This window comes from Anser anser (assembly GCF_964211835.1).
Source record: "Anser anser genome assembly, chromosome: 18".
In the NCBI taxonomy this organism is placed as follows: Eukaryota; Metazoa; Chordata; class Aves; order Anseriformes; family Anatidae; genus Anser; species Anser anser.
In genome coordinates, this window is record NC_139739.1 from 8,428,199 (window position 1) to 8,448,199 (window position 20,001).

The window sequence follows — 20,001 nt, forward strand, 5'->3', positions numbered from 1 at the left end:
TGTGGCATATCAAAGGGAACTACTGTGGCATCTGTGTTTTTCACTGTTGACTTTTAATTGCAACTGCTAGAAATTTAACAGCTAGCAGCTGACTTAATTGTGAAGAGCAACAAACCAGACTATTTTTCATACTTTCTTCCATTCTTCATGCATACTTACATGCTTAGTGACATGGTTTAATGGTGGACTTGGCAGTGCTAGGTTAAAGGCTGGACCAGATGATCTTAGAGGTCTTTTCCAACCTAAATGATTCAGTGATTCTCTCTATGATAAGTTTTATTTTTGCTTCAGTGTGCTTTCAGGGTGGGAACAAAACCACTCTGTCACTTTCTTAAACTTCAGACCAAAAAAAAAAAAAGAAGGAACACTGACCCCTGCCAAAATAAACAAATGGAAAAAGACCTGGACAAAAGGAAAGAATATAGCAAGATCTGAGAAGATCTTAAAAAAAAAAAGTTTATAGGCTTCCTGTAAGTTTTCTGTTACTTGGTTTTCTGTTTTATTTTAGGTGAGTTAATCCTAACCCCTCAACCATCAGTGAGAATTTACGTACCTAAAGATCTTGGTGAACTTGGTCAGAGCTTCTCTTTACCTCCCGCTCTGCAGACCAATGCCGGTAGCACTGTGGCACCTGAGAAGCAACACACATCCTGTGGTGAGGATAGCTGTAATTACAGAGCCCAAGGAAGAGTTTTGAGTGGTGGTGGCCGAGTGAGTTTCTTGATTTGGAAAAGCGATCCTGACCTAACTATTGTGACTGCTTTGAAAATCACCTCTCAAAGATGTAGGGATATCATGGTATCTACTAAAAGAATCTGCAATACTTGTCAAAGCAGTGTGTTAAGCCTGATAGGCCTTGCTTTTGCCTTAAATTCATGTTAACCTAATTAACCTGATTAGTCATGTTTGAGGGCAGAGCTTGTGTTGGGAAGAGAAACAGACAAAAACTTACGAGTCTTATAGAATTGAAGTATACCCTGTAACACTCTGCTTGCTTAAATACAATCAGAATAATGCATGTTTTTTGTAAAGAATTTAAGTATTAAATCCTTTTAAAGTCTTGGCAGAGCACTGCGTCCAGCAACATGGCCATTACTGTGATTCCATTCAGGCAGTTTCAGTAAATTGCAGCAATAAAACTTCTGTTCCAGCAGCCAAGTTAATCATTTGACTTCATTGGAATGACTGTTTCCATGACAATTGGATGGGGTTTATGATTGACACACATACAATTAAAATCTGCCCTTCAAAAGTGTAAATCACAGAGACATAATGAAAGCTCAGTCATATTCTTAAACAACTTTTCACGAAAAGAACATTTGATTGTGACATCTAACAGCAAAGACACTACAGCTTGCAGGTCTCAACACCAGTGAACACAGTAGAGTAAGATTAAGATAAGATTTATTGTGGGCTTAGCCTTAAATTTTAATCCTACCTAAGTGTGAGCTTTTTATTCTATTACCAATTTAAACCTTAGTAGGTTTGTTTTCTTATAATTAACATCTAGATTGAAATTATGCAGTTCTTGGACAACCTAATTTCCCTTCATATAGAGGTTAACAGTTGGAAAGACTACTAGACTTTGTAATAATAACATTATACACATAAAAACTAAGAAAATACATACTATAGCGTCCAAAATTTATGGACGATGGTATTAAAACTGTAGTAGGATTAATCAAAGTATGTTAATAGCATAGTTTCAGTGGAGAGGGGAGCCTTTTAGTGTTTGAGTAGTCTCTGGACACATGGAGATGTCCATCTTCCTTTCTGAGGGACCAGTAAGACTGATAGGGGGCTACAGGGAATGGCAGCTTGTTTGATTTTTGTCACGGAGATGTATTTGCATTATGGGCAGCTTAATATACAGCGGCTTTGCAAAATTCTTGCAGCCTACAAAGGATGATTACCTTTTTTGCGAGCAAGTAAAACATTATTTGTTCTTTCATTACAATCATTTTAACAAGATGCAGACAAACGCTTGTCTGCAAGTATTTGTGTGCAACTTTTCAAGGCTGACATAGTGTCATCATATCTGAGACTGTCTTCATAGGATTTCTGTATGTTTTCAGATCTGAGAAGCATCTACAGCCTTTGGCACTGTTGTGACTGGAAATCAAAATATCTTGCTGATTTCCAAGGTACTTGTATGAAATGTATTTTTTTCTAATAAATAACTAGTCAAGCTGAGGTTTTTTGAGTCCAGTATTTTTGATCTCATCAATCCTTCACTGCTTTTTTAATGTTGCAGAAACCAGACATGTCACTGAATCATTCAGGAGGAATAATATAATTAGAGAGGAGAAAACTAGCATCTGAGCCATAATGGTCTGCCACAGCCTCCTAATGATGGAGTCAGACTGGAAGCTGGCTCACAAAGTGTTACGGCTCTGTAGCGTTTGCAGTTGCTTTGCTGCTTATATTAAAAGGCGTGCATTCCGACTAAAAGAGCAGATGTGCAGCCATATTCTGTCTCTTAAATCTGAAGATTATAAACATTTAAGATGCAAATAAGACTTGTGTGATGGAGTTACTGCTTCTGTGGTTTTGATAGTTAGGCCTGCTCCTCAGTTTTATCACATTTGCTGCTTGTTAGGAGGACGCTGTCCGGGCTGGCAGAACTAAAATTAGATCTGCCAGCTTTTCTCACTGCTTTGTGGTTGCCCATGTCATCTTACTCTCAATTCTACCTGCTCCATGCTGGTGAGCGTGGAGTGAGTTTGAACTGTAATGAGTGCTTTGACAAAAAGGTTTTTTAAGACTCAGTATCTCGATCACATCTGCGATCAGAAAGATCGAGTGCATGGTTAGTTTCTGTGACCTCTTTTGTTCTCGTTTTATTTCTCTCTGTTTTGGAAGCCAAAGTAGTACTGAAAAACTGAGTTGACAGGTATATATCAAATGTATACTGATAAATATTTAAATTGTAAAAGCAGTGCAGTTTCACATCTACAAGTCTCACCAGAAACATATATTAATCCCACTATTGACATGAGCAATTTGCAAATTGTACACCTGATTATTTCTCTTACGTTAATTACCTATTCCCTTTTCTGACGAAGTGGTAGGGATACATAGTGTGTGCTTTCTTCGCTGTTGAACTTAGTTTCCTATTTTCCCTGCTTGCCTATATTTTTTTTCTGCTCATTTTTCTTCTGCCTAGGCACAAAGAAAGTTTTTTGTAGTCACTAAATCATGTATCAAATAACTAATTTCAGATATCCATTGCTACTTCATGCCTTCTGATATTTATCTAAGCAAGTTATCACAGCAGCCACAAGACAAATACACTGAGAGGGATAAATGTAATGATTCAGGCACTTACTGACACTTCTGGCTGTAGCTCCAAATACACTTTGGCATATGCTTACATTGCCAGTTCACACTTGGCACTACTGCTGCTGTTTACACTGGAAATGTTGGTCTCCTGAGTGCCTTTTCTTGCCAGTTTTTCTGTGTTCTTCCCACTCACATATTTATTTGGCGTCAGCAGGTTTCGTTGCTAGGCCTTCTAGCATGTGCTATACTCCTCAATAGTACCACTGCTGTATTTAGTGGCTTACTTGACTTTTCAAAGACATCTTTCATCTCTTATGTCTCCACTATTAACAAAATGCAGTATTCGGGGCTTTGTAAGATCAAGCTGTCACCGAACTAGATTAACCAGTTTGCTGTAATTGCCAAATTTCTAGTGATCAGCCTGCTGGTTTTAAACACAGGCAAGAATTGAACTAAGTCTCTCTCCTCTTTCCCGTCTTTCCTCTCTCTCCATTCTTCTAATGTCTTGTACCTCCTCTGAATTGTTGCATGCTTCTTGTTCAGGTTTTTTCTAGCACTCCACACCCAGTATTTCTTAGAAAAAGCAAGAAGAACTGTTTTTAATTAGCAAGACGATTACTTGCCAGAATATGAGGAATATGATTTGATTTAATTTAATCTCCCTTCACTGGCCTTAAAGATAAATATAAAACTGTGTGGGTCTTAGGAAAGTTTTTCAAGTTCTTTACAGTAGGATCATAGTAAATTTTTCTATATCAATAGAGCTAAAATAGTACATGAAGAGATGGGAGCAGTCATCATAAAAATGGAAATACTACGGCAAAGCAAATAATTCTGTTTCAGTAGTGCAAGGATAAACACATTCTTACTGCTTTCACCCTATAACCTCTTTTAAAATACAAGCCAGAGCTCTTTTTTTGGTGTTTAAAACCAAGATTATACCTAACAAACTGTTGTGATTCCACAGTTCTTAAACTTATTGAGCTGAAAGCAGTAGGAAGCTGTTAAATACATATATTTAGCGTGTATCGATTAACATAAGATTATAGATGCTAACATAATCATTTTGTGAATATGGAAACACTTCTGTGAGTTAATATTACACATTTTCGCTGTTCTTGTTTGTCCTGGGAACTGAAAAAACAGAAGCTGAGTGTTTGAATGTGTTGGCATATCTTGAAGTAACCTAAGTAATATGACTACCCAGTAACCTAAGTGTATTAAAATGAAAGACACAGCTTGTCAGAGCTCTGGGACTTGGCGTACTTAGTATTTTCTTCTTCAGTAGCTGTCTGCGCTTTGTGTGCAAGGTCTTGGTTTGCCAGGAAGGGTTCCTGCACTGTGATCTGTAACAACTACAGAGGATTGATTTCTTCTCTCCTTAGATATTCTTCCTAGCCCTCTTTTTCAAGTTCACAGACCAAGGAGTTTGGATGCTTTTTATATCTTTCCCTAGCAATTGTTTTTCATTTTAGACTGCTACAGTATTCTACCTTTAATTTTCACCTTGCTTATAGAAGCAATTTGTGTTAGTGATCTTAATCTGTGCTAACATAACGCTGTTTTGTGTGTGTGACTGAAGATTATGGCAGAGATTATACTTTTTCTCATAATATGAACTTCTCCCTTCAGGTCATCAGTAATAACAGGAACCTACTTAATTATTTTTCAACAAAGAAAAATGGAAACGTTATTTGATTAAATAGATCATACCTCATTTTTGTGTAAATCAAGCAGACGTGTTGCACTCTTTCACTGTCACCCAGGTGACAGTGAATTTCAGAGACAGTGAATTTCTGAGAGTAAGGATTTCAAATCCTTACAATCTCTACTAGCCAAAACTTCATTCGTAAAATCAATGTTTCTGTAAAAATAAAAATTGCCAGAGCATCTGAAGTAATCTAATTACTTCTGCCATTTGATTTCCTAATCATTTGTATGTAGCTTATTGGCATAAATATCTTATTTATGTGAACTGAGGTGTATCTGTGACATTTTTGAACAGTGCTCTTGCATGGGAATGCTCATTGGGTTTAACTGCATACACGTGCCTAATCAGTCAGCGTTCTGGAAGGTGTGTGCATCTTCTACCCTCCATGACAGTGCTGTGGATTCTCCAGGTTTACTTAGAGGCTTCCAGTTGTTTCAAGCTTTTTTTCTGTGTTCTTCTAAAAAAAAAATCTGCTTCATGTAAGTAGCCAGAAGAGTTGGAGATGTGGCTGAGGCCTCATTCAGTTGTCTTTCCTTAGGAAGACAGGAAAGCACCGTGTGTGTGTTGAGGCCTCTTGCCCATGACTCTGACCTTCAGCAAACTGTCACTCTCCATGGGATTTCTCTGCTCCTATCTGTGTTCTATATTCCCGGCTTCTGACTTTGCTAGAAAGCAGTGGTACTGTGTCTGTCCATGGTGAAAGTCTTCTGATGAGTGCATGGCTTGGGTACCTTTGTAACAATAACTGCCTGAGCAGTATTCTCCGTGACAGTACAGGCTAGTAAGGATAGTCAGTACTAATGCAGATTTATGGAGAAAATACTGTTCTTCAATAAAGCTAGTTTACCCCAATTTTATTCACAAAATATTGTTAGCTGTTAAGGTGTCTTTTTTTTTTTTTTCCCAAGATGGTTTTCTTCTTCCATTTGGGCACAGTGTGTGCTCAGAAAGAACTGGACATTTTTCAAGTACATATTTTCAGTAAGAAATTATCTGGCTTGACAAAATATCTGGTAGCTGCCTTTTGTTCAGAATTGAGACCTTGCCAGCTTAATTGTCAAGCCAGTAGATGTTAGCCACTGGCAGTCAGAAGAGCATAATTAACATGCTAGAAGGATGTCAGATAGACCCAGAAACATCTGACAATGTTGTCTGCAGACTGCTTCTGGTTATTGTAATCATAATGAAATTGTTACAGCATTGTGCTGTTTTATAGCAGCTAATCTGTGTTGTACGAGTACAGTACAATATTAATTGCAAATTGCAGAATTTTTTCTTGAATGAAAATCGTCAACAAAAATTTCCTTTATAGAAAACTAGGTTTCTTTGGCAAGTGGGTGTTGAAGGAAATACTTCGACACTCTTAACTTTATAGTTTGACTGCACAGTAAGTTTAAAACCTGGTAGAATAGCAATGACACACATGTATTAAACTTGCTTTTTTCTTTCGGCAAGACCTTTTTTCTCTTCATCAAGACATTTTCAAATAGGGGCCAGATGGGAGAGCTTAATTTCTCTCGTTTTGTTTCGGTCTACCATTTCAATTAAATATGGTGAATTGAATAGCCTTGAGAAATTGAAGTACAAACCTTTGGCTAAATTCACAGCTGGAATCTGCAGTATTTTGTCTCTTGCAGTCAGTGTTGAACTTGTCTGTTCACACACAAATTAAACAATTTGCTTCTTTCCTCTTCTCTCTCTTACTTCTGAGATTCCTCCTTTCTTATTTTCTCTCCTGATTTCCTTCGTTGTCTTCCATCATTCTACTCCATTTAGCCTGCCTTCTGCTGGTCCCCTGCACAAAGCCAATAACTTTGAATTAGGAAATCAAGCTCAGAAGCTGCTTCTCTCCCTCTAGCCTGTTTTTGGACTTCCTGATTGGATGGGAAGCTCCATAAAGCTGATGTTAAGCCTCCAGTAAGCAAAGATCATCTGGCTTTTCATAATTTTATGGTTGGGGGTGACTGCACTGAACATCCATACTTTTTAACCATTTTAATGGTATCTGTGTCATTCAGAAATTTGAAAATTAAATCTGGTCATGTAAATGCATAGTACAGTTATTAACAGGAACAAGTATTACTAGTAACCAGAAATTGCTCTTTTATTTAGAAAACAGCTATTCTACAAATCACTTATTTTTCAAATCCAAAATAATTCTTATAATGAAATTCCAATGTATTAGTTTAATATTAAAATTATGTTTGGAGTTGAACAAGTTGGTACATGTAAAGTAATGCTGAAAAAAAGCGCACAGAAAAAAAAAGGGTTAGCTGTTAGAAAAGAAATTAAACCTATACTCAGATCTTACATAATGGTAAATTAATCTTACTGATTGACTCTTGTTGTCAAAATCTGTATTGAGCGCAGCATTCTTCAGCAAATGTATATGAAAGAAGAATGATTTTTCACTGCCAAAGGTGACTTTGGTTGCCCCATTGAAAAGCTATCATGTTCATCTGGGATATCTTTGATATATACTGGAAAACAGAAGTAGGTAATTCATCAGCTAAATTAAATGAAACTGCATATTAGCATATAATGTAATAAAATTCCTTTTCTAGACTTGCATAAAAGGTGATCAAGTGCTGCATTTTAATTTAATTGGGTGTGATGAATTCTTGTGCATATTAGGTTGTAAAATCTTAAATTACATTTTTATAAAAGGTGTTCAGCTATTTTTAGCAATGTTATTGCAAAATAAATATTTGAGGAACAACATTGTTGGCAAAGTTTCATTTATTACATACACACGTAATATATGTGTGTGCGTCTGTGTTACTAGATTCTGCAGATACCTGCTTGTTCTTTAATTCCTAGATACCTAATGAGAAGTACTAGGAAGGTAGTACTATCAGCTGTCAGCAGAATTTTGATAGGAAGATTATTATGTATTAACTTTAAATAGAGTTAGAAATATGTAATTCATGCCTACTTGGCAGATTTTGCAAATCTCACCAGTGCTGTACATTTGGTAACCTATATGACATGAAGAAAAACAAATCTTGGAAATACTGTCATTTAGATTTGTGGCTATCAAGAAACTGCAGTTTTAAGGTACCTTAGATGTTTAGGAGAAAATCCTAGTCCTATATTAAAAGCTGCCTGGGCTTCTTATAAGTATTTACCAAATGCACAAAAATCTGTGGCTCTTCCTTCAGTAAAAAGGATTAGCTTAACTTGTGCTTGCTCATAGCATACTACATTGAAGTGAATCACTATGTGTTGACTTCCGTAGTTTTACATTTCCTGAGTTTTCTTTGAAAGTGCCATGTCTTTATCAACAAACTAATGTGCTCCAGGAAATAGGTGCATCTAGTTTGCCAAAGTTAGTTCAGCCATCATTTCCTTAATAAATGATGTGCATCACTGTTTGCATTTAATGACTTGAGCAACATTTTATAAGCTGTTGTACGCTTCTCAGTTCTGACATTTTAAAAAGCCACAGTTCTTATCTATGACTTGTCTGTGTGGTGATGCATGAGCTTTTTACCTCTTTTGTAATACTTGTATAAAATTTATTGGCAGTAACTGTTATTACCCAGAGCATCTATTTTGAAAGGTCTGTGTATCTATCCTTGTTGACTAAGCTGTTAAGAGTTTTTTTTTTTTGTAACTTTCTGGGCATTTTGCCACTGCTTCTGTCCGAACTTTGTCTGCATTTTTATCACTTGCTTTAGTTAATGTTTGCTTGTTAGATGTTAATGCACTGATTTACATTATAATTAAGAATGAGTAGGAGTTCATAAGGGAACTCCAAGTTCATAAGTAACACAAAAATAATGCTGTTTTAAATAAATTTCTAAAGATAATTGGGTGTAAATATTAGAATATCAAACAGCTTGTAGTCCACCTCTTTTGATGGAAAGCCTTTTAATGAGTGTACAGTATTGCTGTCATTAAGCTTGTTGTATGGTAGCTGTGTATGTATCACATCTTTAAGTGGAGAGACGGTGCTTCCCGTGAGTATTTCATATGTTCTGATGCAAATTATGGTAGAGTATGTACACACACACGGAGTTGTATAATGTGGGTACCTGGTGTTTTCTGTCTGACATCTTCTATAAAAGCAGAACCAAGTTGTCAGTCAGAATGGTCATTGGCCAGTGACATAACAGCAATATGGCAAATGAGGATATAAGGCAAAGGGAAGAGGACCTCAAGGAGAAAATACTTTCTGCTCACCTCCTTGTTTATTGGTTAAGAAGAGCAAATCACAGCAGATGGAAAACACAGCCCAAAGCGTGCTGTTCAGTTCTGCCTATACGACCAGTGATTTATCTGTGACAAAGTCCTTGCTGAGGAAAACATACAATTGGAGGGCATGAGCTTCTTGCAATCAATACAGACAAAACATAAACAGACTCATTTAACTTTGGATCAAGTGAATTCTTTTCCACCTGTCTTTTTCATTTATGTAACTCAGTTGTTAACTGAAGTTACGCTGCCTGTAGTACAGTGCTGTAAGGGAAATAGTAGTCCATTAAGACTAATTTGGGGTTGTAAGTGTGCAGTGAGGGTGTTAGCTATGATTTTGCAGGTAATTTTTGTATTACCAAATAACGTACATCATCCAAAGTCTTTGTTGGTTGTTACACTGCCAGAAATGCCAGAGAGAAATAGCTCAACTGAGTGTCAGAAGGATCCAAAGACACAGGCTTTCCATTTCCCGTGGCAAGGTTTTGCAGTACTTGCTTATAAGTAGTAGTACAGCTGAACTGAAAAGTGGTCTGCTTGTCTAGCCACACCATTTTAGTGTTTCTCTCATTTATTTTGGACTTTTCTACTTGCCCCACACATAGCAGTTTTAATTGTGCCTGTTTCTGTGCAGAGATGAAGAATCTAGTCAGGAGCAGGCAACGCATTTCATTAGTGGTTTTGTATAATGCTGCCTCCATGGCACCAATAAGCAACCTACCTGAGCGTAAAGCAGAGAGCGGTCGAGTCGACTGCATTCAGTGCGTTTACCCATGCATTGCGTGTCCGAAGAGTGCATGTCGCACAACTGGCTGGGCTATAATCCTTTTCAAGAACTGGGTGCATGTTTAGAAGCTTTTTCAGTAAGGGACCAAGGAGGCTGTAACAAGTGGATTACAAGCACGATCCAGGCTTGGCAGAGAATGCAAAATAAGACACTAGGGAAAAGGAGTGGTAGGACAGATTGCCACAGTACTTTGCATCGTATTCAAATCATGTGTAAAAATGCTCATCTGTCACTACTGCATACAGTTGCAATGGGACAGCATCAAAATTTGCCCTTAAGGTTTCCTCTATAAGAACAGTAACTTTCCTAATAAGTTACTCACATTTTCACCCTATGAGAGAGAAGTTTTATTAACCAATTGTGTTCATTGGAATAGGAGAAGAAGCAAGTGATGGTTGGGATGCAGCTCTGGAACTCGCGGAATGGCAAGAAATTGTTTGCTGGTAGATGCTGTATTTTTTCACACATTTTGCAATGTTAGTGTCTTGATGTTCTAGTAAATTCCTTATTCTGAAAATATTTATTTTAATTAGTTATTACAGCTAGAGACTAATTGTTTAATTTCATTTTTTTAGTCATTTGTTGGCAAGTGAACATGGAAATGCTCAGAATCTCTAACAGTGTGACTGGGTAATTAGTTGCAAGTGGGCAATAATAAGCAATTAGAGAAGGTATTACAGTTTGGTTTTATTTTTCAACCTTATCTGAGAGCTATAAGACATTTGATTAAAATTGATGATAAAAGTATATCGCTGGAATGAAGCAGTGTTTATATAATGGAGTACAGGTTGTGTTTTATTAAATATCACATGCTCCAAGCTGGTGCTTTTTTCCCTTCTCCCCTGTGGTGCAAGCCATGTTGTCAGATGTGAGCAACCAAGGACCAAAGAAGGGACTTTGCAATATAGCCATGAGCCTCAGCAAGCTCCAGGCTTCCCAGGATTCTGTGATTCTATGATCTGGGGCTCAAACTGTCAGCTGGCATCTGCCATTATTCAACTAATACTTGTTTTCCCAATGTCAGTCGTATGGGCCCTTTACAAATGTGATAACAACGGCATGATCTGTCAGCATGAGCCTATCCGGTTGTTTGCCATAGCCCAGGAAGCACCTTAGGGATTGCCATATCCTCAAGAGGCAAGGTAGGCTAGCGTCTGTCTTGCAAGAGGAGGTAGGTAGCCCGTGTGGTTCTGAGCTCCTGTTTCAGCTCCATCTTTGTGTCACCCATAGTGTGGATGTGTCATGTGGGCGATGCAGCCACCTCCAGGCTTGCCTTGATCATCTGTTGTACCTCTTTGCTGGCTTTATTTATTTTACTTTTTAGCTAATTCTGGCAAAATATTGGCATAACCCCAACTGTGTGGGATAGATTGTGGATAGATTATGTGTTAGCAAAGTGATGTGTTCAGCAAGTAATGACTTTGTTTTCTGCCTTACAGTTATATATTAATCTGGATCTTTTGCATCAAGGTTCTAAAAAGGATCCGATTCAGAGTCAACTTGCTTTTACAACTATGTTAGTCTGGAGCAAGTATTTAGTTGGCCAGCCTGTTAGGAGGGTGATGCTGTGTAGAATACAAGGGGCTGAAAACACTGCATTATGGGGAGGATAAAAAAAATAAAGTAGAATAAAGTAAGAATGAAAATTTGTCACAATTTTCTCAGAACTTATTCTAACATCAGAGAGTTCAGTCTCACTGCAGGTGGAAATTATGCAGAGACTTTTGAGAGGATCCTAGCAAAAGAGTAAGTTTTCTAGATATCTTTTGTAGCAAAGAAACTGTGATTCTTTATGCCTTTAATTGCAAGTATATAGCCATTAAATTTTAGTTAAAACTCTTAAGAATCCTGTTCTATCTGATAAATCTCTCAAATGTGAATTGGAAAGAAAGGGACCAGGAAGCAATGTGGTCACGTTTCTTGTGGAGAGGTCGATGTTACTAGTGTTACTAGTGTTAATTGTTAAACTTTCTAGTTGCTTAAATTATTGTGTGTTTTCACACAAAATCTGTTTAAAGAATAAAATAAAACAGATCTCTGTTGAAAAAAACAAATAGTCTTCCTGATAATCAACAATAAATTTCAGAATATACAAATACGTCTTTTTCACTAGAAGACGACTGGTAATAATGTGGGTGCTTCTCTTCTGAAGTACCTGATACCTCATGATATTTTGTATATAAATTTAATAAGATGTTGTGAAGTAGGAGAATGCAGTTTCTTCCCAGATTATGCTGTACAAAAAGGTTAAATAGCCCCCAGCCATACATGCAGGCTACAGTGGATCTGGGTCTTAACCAGGATGTCCCAATTGAAGACAAATGCCTTAGGCCGCTTGTCCTCTTGACCTTGACAGTTAAAAGAAAAAATACGGGTGGGAAAGGAGGAAGGATAAATCAAGCAAGGTATTATTTCAGTAGGTTTTGGCTGCTCCAGGTGGCACTAAACGTAAATCACGAATTACTTCATTTCTTAAAATGGAGCATATTTTAATAAAATACACAAAATTCACCTACACAGAGGAGGTCGTCGTATTCTTGTTATGCGAAAAACACTAAAAGAAATCAGGACTCAAAGAAATGCTTATGTTATCTCAGAAATATATAATTTTGTTTTAGCAGCTGTTTGGTTACAGTGAGTCTGAAGGGCTGAAGTGTTTCTCATTACTGACCGCCTGGGTTTGGACTTGGTGTACTTTCCAGCCAAAAGAGGGCTGGAGGAAAGGGTCTAATGGTGAAGCCAAGTTGCAGGCTGCAAGTGGAAGGGGAGTGACAGTGTCTGTTTCTGTAGGTAAATTTTCCTTCCTGAGTGGAGCTATGAAAGGATAAGCTGCAGGAATCAGCTACTCGGAATGTTCTTGGTCTCATGAACAGGGAAGGAGCCTGGGAATCAGAGACAAAGCATCCTGTTTGTAATCTGTAGGAGAAGTTTCTGGGGTAAGGAACGCTGTAATGAGAATGCAACCTGAAGCTCAAACTAAGAGGGAGATCTTGAAAAGTGTTGAATTCTTCCTGGTGAATTTCAAAGGTGAATTTCTTCCTGTCCTAATTTCTCATATTTCCTGCTGCTAGAAGGTAAAATGTCAAACAGTATGAGATGTATTTATGTAGCCACAGTTGACATTTTTAGAGTCACTAGATGGTATTTAGGCCTGGATGGCTGAAAATGCTATGATGTGTGCTTATGAAGGAAGCATTTTTTACTTTTAAATCTATGAATCAATAGGAAATTAAATATACTTTGGATTAAATTCTAAGTTGGGAACTGTTTGATCATGGACATATGGGTGGTGCTGGGACAGAAACCAAGAGGATTAGAATAGCTCCTTAGCCAAAAGAGCTCTTGCTATCGAGCTTCCTTTCTGTGCTGTGGGATTTTGTGGTTCTCAGGTAATGGTGGAATAGATTACAACACTTTTGTGTTACTTCGGACAACAGCATGACTCAGGAAGGGAAGGGAGGTCAAGAGAAGGTACATTTAATAAGTTTCCCCTGTACTAGGTAAATGTTATCAGTTATTTAAATATACCCCTCTCTTCCTAACCCCCCAGATGGAATGTCTTTTTTTGTTGTGTTTCGTTGTTTCTCTGGCAGAGCTGTCATTGAACCAAGGGAGAATTTCTGTCTTAAAGCCAGTTCAAGAAAGGAACACTGTAAAAGGTATAATGTTTCTGTAATTGCTTACAGAGTCTCTCTTGAGTAATCTGTTGCTTTGTCATTATGTATTTTCTTAAACCATTGCACTTTTTTTATATTATCTTTACACCTCTCAGAAATTCATTAGTATTCATGCTGTTGAAGGCCTACTAAAATTGGTTTTAAAGTAGGGGTCAGGTGATAAATATTAAAACTGTGGAACTTACGCAGGAACCTTTGTAATTCTGTATTGTCTATGGTGAGGGTGAAATTTAAGTGCTAGGTGACAACATTTCTGTCTTTGCTTACTGAAAAGAGGGATGACAGTATTTCTGTTGGGGCTCCACACTATCTCTGATCGATGTCTCTCTTCTTGTTCTACCATGGAAGTCCTCATTTAGTTTCCTTCTCCCCCTGACAGGGCAGGAAGTGTCTCCTACTATGTCACTTTGGCCTTCAACTACATTTACAGCAGGTGGACACTTGCTAGCCTGTTCTCAGCTTGTGCTCCTACTTTCCTGATTTTTTTTCTGTACCTGAGCAAGCTAGTTTAAAGTCTGTGTGAGTATGTCGTGCATCCCACCTCTTTCTGCAGTAAGGGTCACACTCTTAAGATGTCTCCTGCTCTCTGCTCCCACCCTGCCAACTATGTCTAAGCCATTCCTGAGATCAAAAGGCCAATCTTCTGGTTGCTTTGAGGATGACCACAAGCACTTTCAGCTGCTGTGACTTCACCTCAGTACTTTGATGTGTCTGGTTTTAATCCTGGGGCTTCGGCAGTGAATAATGGGATTAAATGTTACAGTACTGTTTGCTTTCCTGAAATATCACTCCCTTCTGTGTACTGCTTTATTTTTCTCAGTGTAGGTGGATTGTAGTTTTAGCCAAGCATTCATCTAAAATAATCCTCTGAATTAGAGGTACCATGTTACTAATTTTTTATAAAGGTCTTTCATTTTTTTAGATTGAACATTGTCACATTTATATAAGTCAAAACTGAAGGTGTGTGTATAGCCCATATAAAGTTGCTAAGCTGTTTGTGGGAAGGATTCTGAAGAGAGATTACATTGTACTTGCTGTCTGAATTCTTTGCTACTTATCTCTTATATAATCTTAATAAACTAAGTTAAAAGTATTTATTATAGCTGGAAGATATTTCTACTTATACAGTGCAAGATTGTGATATGAAAGAGGGAACTTGTTTAAATATTTGAAGTGCCTAGACAGTTAAAGCAAAATTATAATTTTTCCCACTCAGCAGTCATCAGCAGAATGTTTATTAAAAAGGGATGTTTGAATAGAAAGTTGTTTCTTGGAGAAGATATTTAATGATCTGGAAGAATTATTTCTGCATTCAAATAACTGTAATTAGGCAATAGTGATAAGTGCATTCCTAGAAAGAGGAAATATTATTGACGGGCAACATAAACTACAAAAAGCCTTGAGATTTAGTTAAAGATACAAAAGAAGAAATGCCTTGGAAGGGACAAGGTCAGTGACTAATTATAGCTATGTGGAAGAAAGCAACCTTTCCAAAAGACAATTGATAGTGCCCCCCCCCCATTCAATAACGTCTCCCCTTCACGCCCCCCCAAATTCAATACTTTCCCCAATTCCAACTGATTTTTGTATTAGGCTCAACCTCAAGCCAAAATTCGGTTGTATCGGATGCTTTCTTGAGTCCGTGTAGGCAGCCAAGAGAAGTACCTTCAAGCATAGCACTCAAATGCACTTCAGTGACTTTAGGGCTGTGATGCACAACTGTTTCTACTATTTTAGAAAAGAATTAAATGCAGAGATCTCTACCACCTTTGCTATTGATAGTTTTTGCATGTGTGGTAGCAGAGTGTTCAGTTGTATCTACTGGATTTCTTGTCTTGAATTAGGAGAACAGAAAAAAAAAATCTTTACTGTGTTCAGCAGGCCATTTGTAAAAGCTATCTATATCACTTCTTCCTGGGGCTGTGATTGTTTTTAAGGCTCTTTGATTCTTCATTGCTATGATGGGATAGAATTTAGCAATGAAGACACTTAGATTATAAGTGTTGCAAGTAAGTTGCAAAAACTAGGATATGGTGCAGTTAGGGTTATCTGAAGACCTTAATTTGTATTCTGGGCCATACATATTGCATTACTTTTCATCTGCTCCATGTCTCAGATACTGACTTCCTATTTACTCGGATGCCAATAGCAAAAGCATCAAGTTTCCATTCATCTTTTTGAACTGCAGACCCAAGAGGAGCAACCACACAGAAGAAGTAGAGTAAATGGGGTCTTGGTGGAGGCCTATGATAAGGCCAAATCTGGAGCAGGTTTTATAGGCAGGAAAGGAGGAATAGGTAAGAAGGAAAATAGCTGGAGGTTCAATATGGGTGTTACGTTGCTAGTTACAAGCTACGGTGACCTCTGCCAACCTTTGAGCTTCATACAGAGCACAATAGAGACTGCGTATCTCTGCACTGTGCTGGCAGCCGTAGGGTTGCTGCTGATAGCAAGTTGCTTGACTGTGTCTTCTAGGCCACTGGTGGAAAAAACTTGCACTTTTTTATTTATTTTTTTAAATGATATGAAAAACAGTCAAATTATTCTAGCTGAAGTTTTCCTAAAAGAAAAATTAAGCCTGAAGGAAAGACCTATCAGGGAAAACTTCAGCCCAAATGTTCAAATTTTGATGGAGTTATAAGCTGGTGTGTAAAAAGCTCTTACAGTAAAGAATCAATCTTAGCTGTGAAAATTGCTACTTACAGTGATGCAATAAAAATCATTTTTGATAAATAGATGAATGTAACACTTTGCAGACTAAGCACAGCACTGCATTTCTGTCTCATGCAAGTGAAAGATCTAAATGAGTAAAGAACATTTTGAGTCTGGGCTAATCAATGGGGTTACTATGGCTCCTTGATTCACCCGATGATATGAACAAGACAAGTCCTGAACGTTAGTCTCTGAAGGCTATTTTGGCTGCCAGCATAACCCACCCTAAAGAAGCCAATATGCTTGTCAGATAGAATAGAAAATGTTTCTGAGTGATAAAAGATTTCTGCTTTGAAGATTCGACAATGTTTTGCACCTGAAGACAGAGAAGTTAATTGGCAGTTCCTGTGACATTGTTTCTGCCACTCAGACAGCAAGGCTCTAGAGCAGGATGTTTTGCCATGTGTAACAAAGACTGTTCGGTTGGCAGTGCTAGAGCTGTTACATGCCAAAATCCATCATATGGAATGATGAGTCTCTTTGAGACTGTCATTAAAATGTATCTGTTTTTCCTGCCTTTATATGTTTATGCATGAACTGGATGATTATTCGAGACATCAGATGAGCTCAATACTTCTATTTTGCTCAGATATTATTTGTTATGCTCAGATGCATGTTTGTCTTGTAACACTAAAAAGCTGCGGTGTTAACCAGGACAAACTTGGATTATGTCCTAAACTTACAAGGGTAAAAGGAACTTGGATTGCATTTTAAATTTACAGATGCTGAAACAGTGAAGGGTCTATTGATGCCACCTTTGAATCTGCACATACAATTACGGAAAACAGATCTATAGTTTTGGTCTAACAGAGTAGGTTTTCTTAGTGCCTCAGGCTTCCAAATTTAGCTTGGTGAAAAAAAATACTTGATTGAGAAGGAGACAGATGTTACTGGAGAGAATTAGAGCTAGTGGGCCTCGTTCTTTTCCTTCCCTCTTTATGTATTGTATTAATCTCCTCTTCGTTGATACTATTCCTGGTTTAAAGCAATGTAAGGTCTAAATCTGGCTGGTTTTAGTAAGATTGAAATATGGGGGAGTAATGCACTAGGATTGATTGGTAAGCAGCAGCTAATAAAATTTGGTTGATTTAGTACCTTCAAGAATTAAACATGAATATTGACATTTTTTTCTTCCCTGTTTAAACTAATGTTTTCAGTTCCCTTCTGGGGCAATGCAGAAGCCACACAACCCAATAGATATGACAGTGAGAGTTAAACTAGATATATGTTCAGCAAAACAGGAGAGGGTTTATTTTTTGTTGTTTGTTTTGTCTCCTGAAAGCCACAAGTAAACCACAGGAAGATGCTTGCTTTGAACACCAGGATTGTGATTTTTTCCTAGCCATGGCAGTTTGTTTATTGGAGTAAAATACTAAGAGACATACTAAGTATTTGATTCAGGTGGGTTAAAAGATCTATTTCCTTTTGATGCGTTTATTTGCATTAATCTTAAAAGCATTAATGGGAAATGCCCTCATAAACCTTGAGATCAGAGCTATAGAATTACAAAACATTTGTTATTACCCAGGAATGTAGCTATGCAGTTTTATTAGCCTTTCTTCTACTGTAATCTACGGATCTCATTTAGCTGCATGCAGCCCTGTTCTTCTGAAACATAAAAGGAAGGAAATTTCTCAATAGCCTGAAATCAAATTATCTGTCTGTGCTTATCTCCATGTAAAGCACCCAAGCCCACTTTTTTTTATTTTTTAAAAAAGGAGAATAATTTTACAGATAAGCAAAGCTAGATTGTGTGCTTTAGATACAAGCATTAAGTGGTTTGTTTTGTTGGTGATTTTTTTTTTCAGAGTACTATTTATAGCATCAATTAACTCCTCATGGTTGGGATAAGTCATTTGACACATCTGTTGCTGAGCTTAAACACTCACTGTTTTGTGGGGTCACGGTTCGATTTTTTCCCTCTCCTCTCAAACTGTGTAGCAAAATGACCATTTTCTAACTAATGTCAGCTCGTTTAAATACGCTGTCTGCTGCCACTGTTATTGTAGTGTTTGGAACAGATGAAGCAGGCTGTTGATCTGCTTAACTGCCTAGCTGTCCTGATCTTTGTTGCCTGCCATTTTGTTATTTATTTTGTCGCTGTTAGAAGACACCACAATAATATCAGTTATGAAAGGATGATTATGACCATCTGCAAGATTTTCCAGCCTTGCTGTAATATTTCACTTGTTCCATTCTGTTAATGAGAAACTGGCCTGGCAATGGAAATCGCTGCCTACCCACCAACTCTCATGTTCTTGCACTTTGCAAAATGGAGATGTAATGGTTGTAAATATATGGCTGTTCTCAGCTGTAGTTCACTGCACATAGACAGCTTCAGATTGCCTTGCCATCAGTAAGTAGCCTTTCTCTTCAAATGGAAGCCCTTTGGCCAAAACTCAAAATCTGGAGGCCAGAAAAATGAGGATAGTTGTGTATTGCTTGGCAAAATCTTTTAAGTATTCTGTGGAAGTAATTACGTAGTGTAATCACAGTTTGTTCATGGGATGGGCTTATGTATGGCCAAGCTGGACTTTAAATTGATGAAGGGAAGCCTCAAAATACTAGCAGAAGAGCTAAAGAGTGAAGTTATGAAATATGCTGCTTTTGATCTTGATTTTTTTTTTCTTACTGAAGTAGCCCTGTTCCAAGAATAGACTTTACTGATTTTTGGTGGCACTGCTTGCAAGGGTAGCCTGGCGAGGTAGTGCAGTTTATTAACAAAGTATTTCTGTTGAAATTGAGATCAGACCAAGTCCATCAGTACAATCCTATGCAGATAGCTTGTATGCAGTGCACTGATAGTTAATTTAATGCCTGATGCTATCTTGCATTCACATAAGCTGCACTGCTTGAGGGTTTTTTCCTAGCTGAGTGGAAGAGAGTATTCTGGTAAAATGGTGATTTTCTATTGGATTCCTATTCCTATTTGTATTCCAATTTTTAATTGGAATTTTGTACTAAGTAAAAGTTTGCACAGGTAGCTGCGGATTTTGTGCTCACAGTGGAAGCACAGAGGTTAAAGCATATATTGATGTCAGTGAGAATTGGATTGGGGTCAGAGGAAGTGCTGAAGCTCAGTACCTATAGCTTCTGCTAAAGGCAGCTGTGAGAATACTCTGCAACCTGCATATACATGAATCAGAAAAGGACCACAAAGTGCAATCCATTTTTAAGTAGAGCTCCTTATTGATTTCAGTTGGGGAGACCTTTCAAAAATCAATGACATGAAGCAGCTTTAGGATGCAATGGCATGTGTTCTAGGGCGTTAAAGTGATTGCCCTGTGAACTAATCAAGCCGGTAGCAATCATGCTTGCAGAGTTCCAAGGCAAGAAGAAAAGGTGTCAGAGGTTTGAGAAGCAGCAAATTTGCTATTCGTATTCCAGACTTGGCTTCTTGATATGGGAGAAAAAAAGTGCTGTCTCCCAAATGCTGCCTGCGTAAAATAGATAAACAGAAATTAAGTTGTGCAAATCAGTGATTCTTTTTATGTAGGGAATGAAATGATTTATGATGCTAGTATTTCCATGGTCTTGGCTGAATTTGATGGAATTAACACTCATTGAGATAGAACAATAGCAAAGGATTTTAACTGTCACACTCAAGTTATGCAGACTCGTACTGAAGTCAGGAT

General features: G+C 37.6%; 1 protein-coding gene and 1 long non-coding RNA gene across 2 annotated transcripts in view; one reads left to right on the forward strand and one right to left on the reverse strand.

Moving 5' to 3' along the window:
* Positions 1-20,001, forward strand: part of ARVCF (ARVCF delta catenin family member) — a 276,400-nt gene that overhangs the window by 77,249 nt on the left and 179,150 nt on the right. The window lies entirely within an intron of this gene.
* Positions 1-20,001, reverse strand: part of LOC310883367 — a 37,902-nt gene that overhangs the window by 8,074 nt on the left and 9,827 nt on the right. Inside the window, exons 2-3 of the long non-coding RNA XR_014573494.1 lie at positions 6,583-6,788; positions 554-631 (exon numbers count right to left, since the gene is read on the reverse strand). This is a non-coding gene — a long non-coding RNA (uncharacterized lncRNA). The remainder of the gene's footprint in view (positions 1-553; positions 632-6,582; positions 6,789-20,001) is intronic.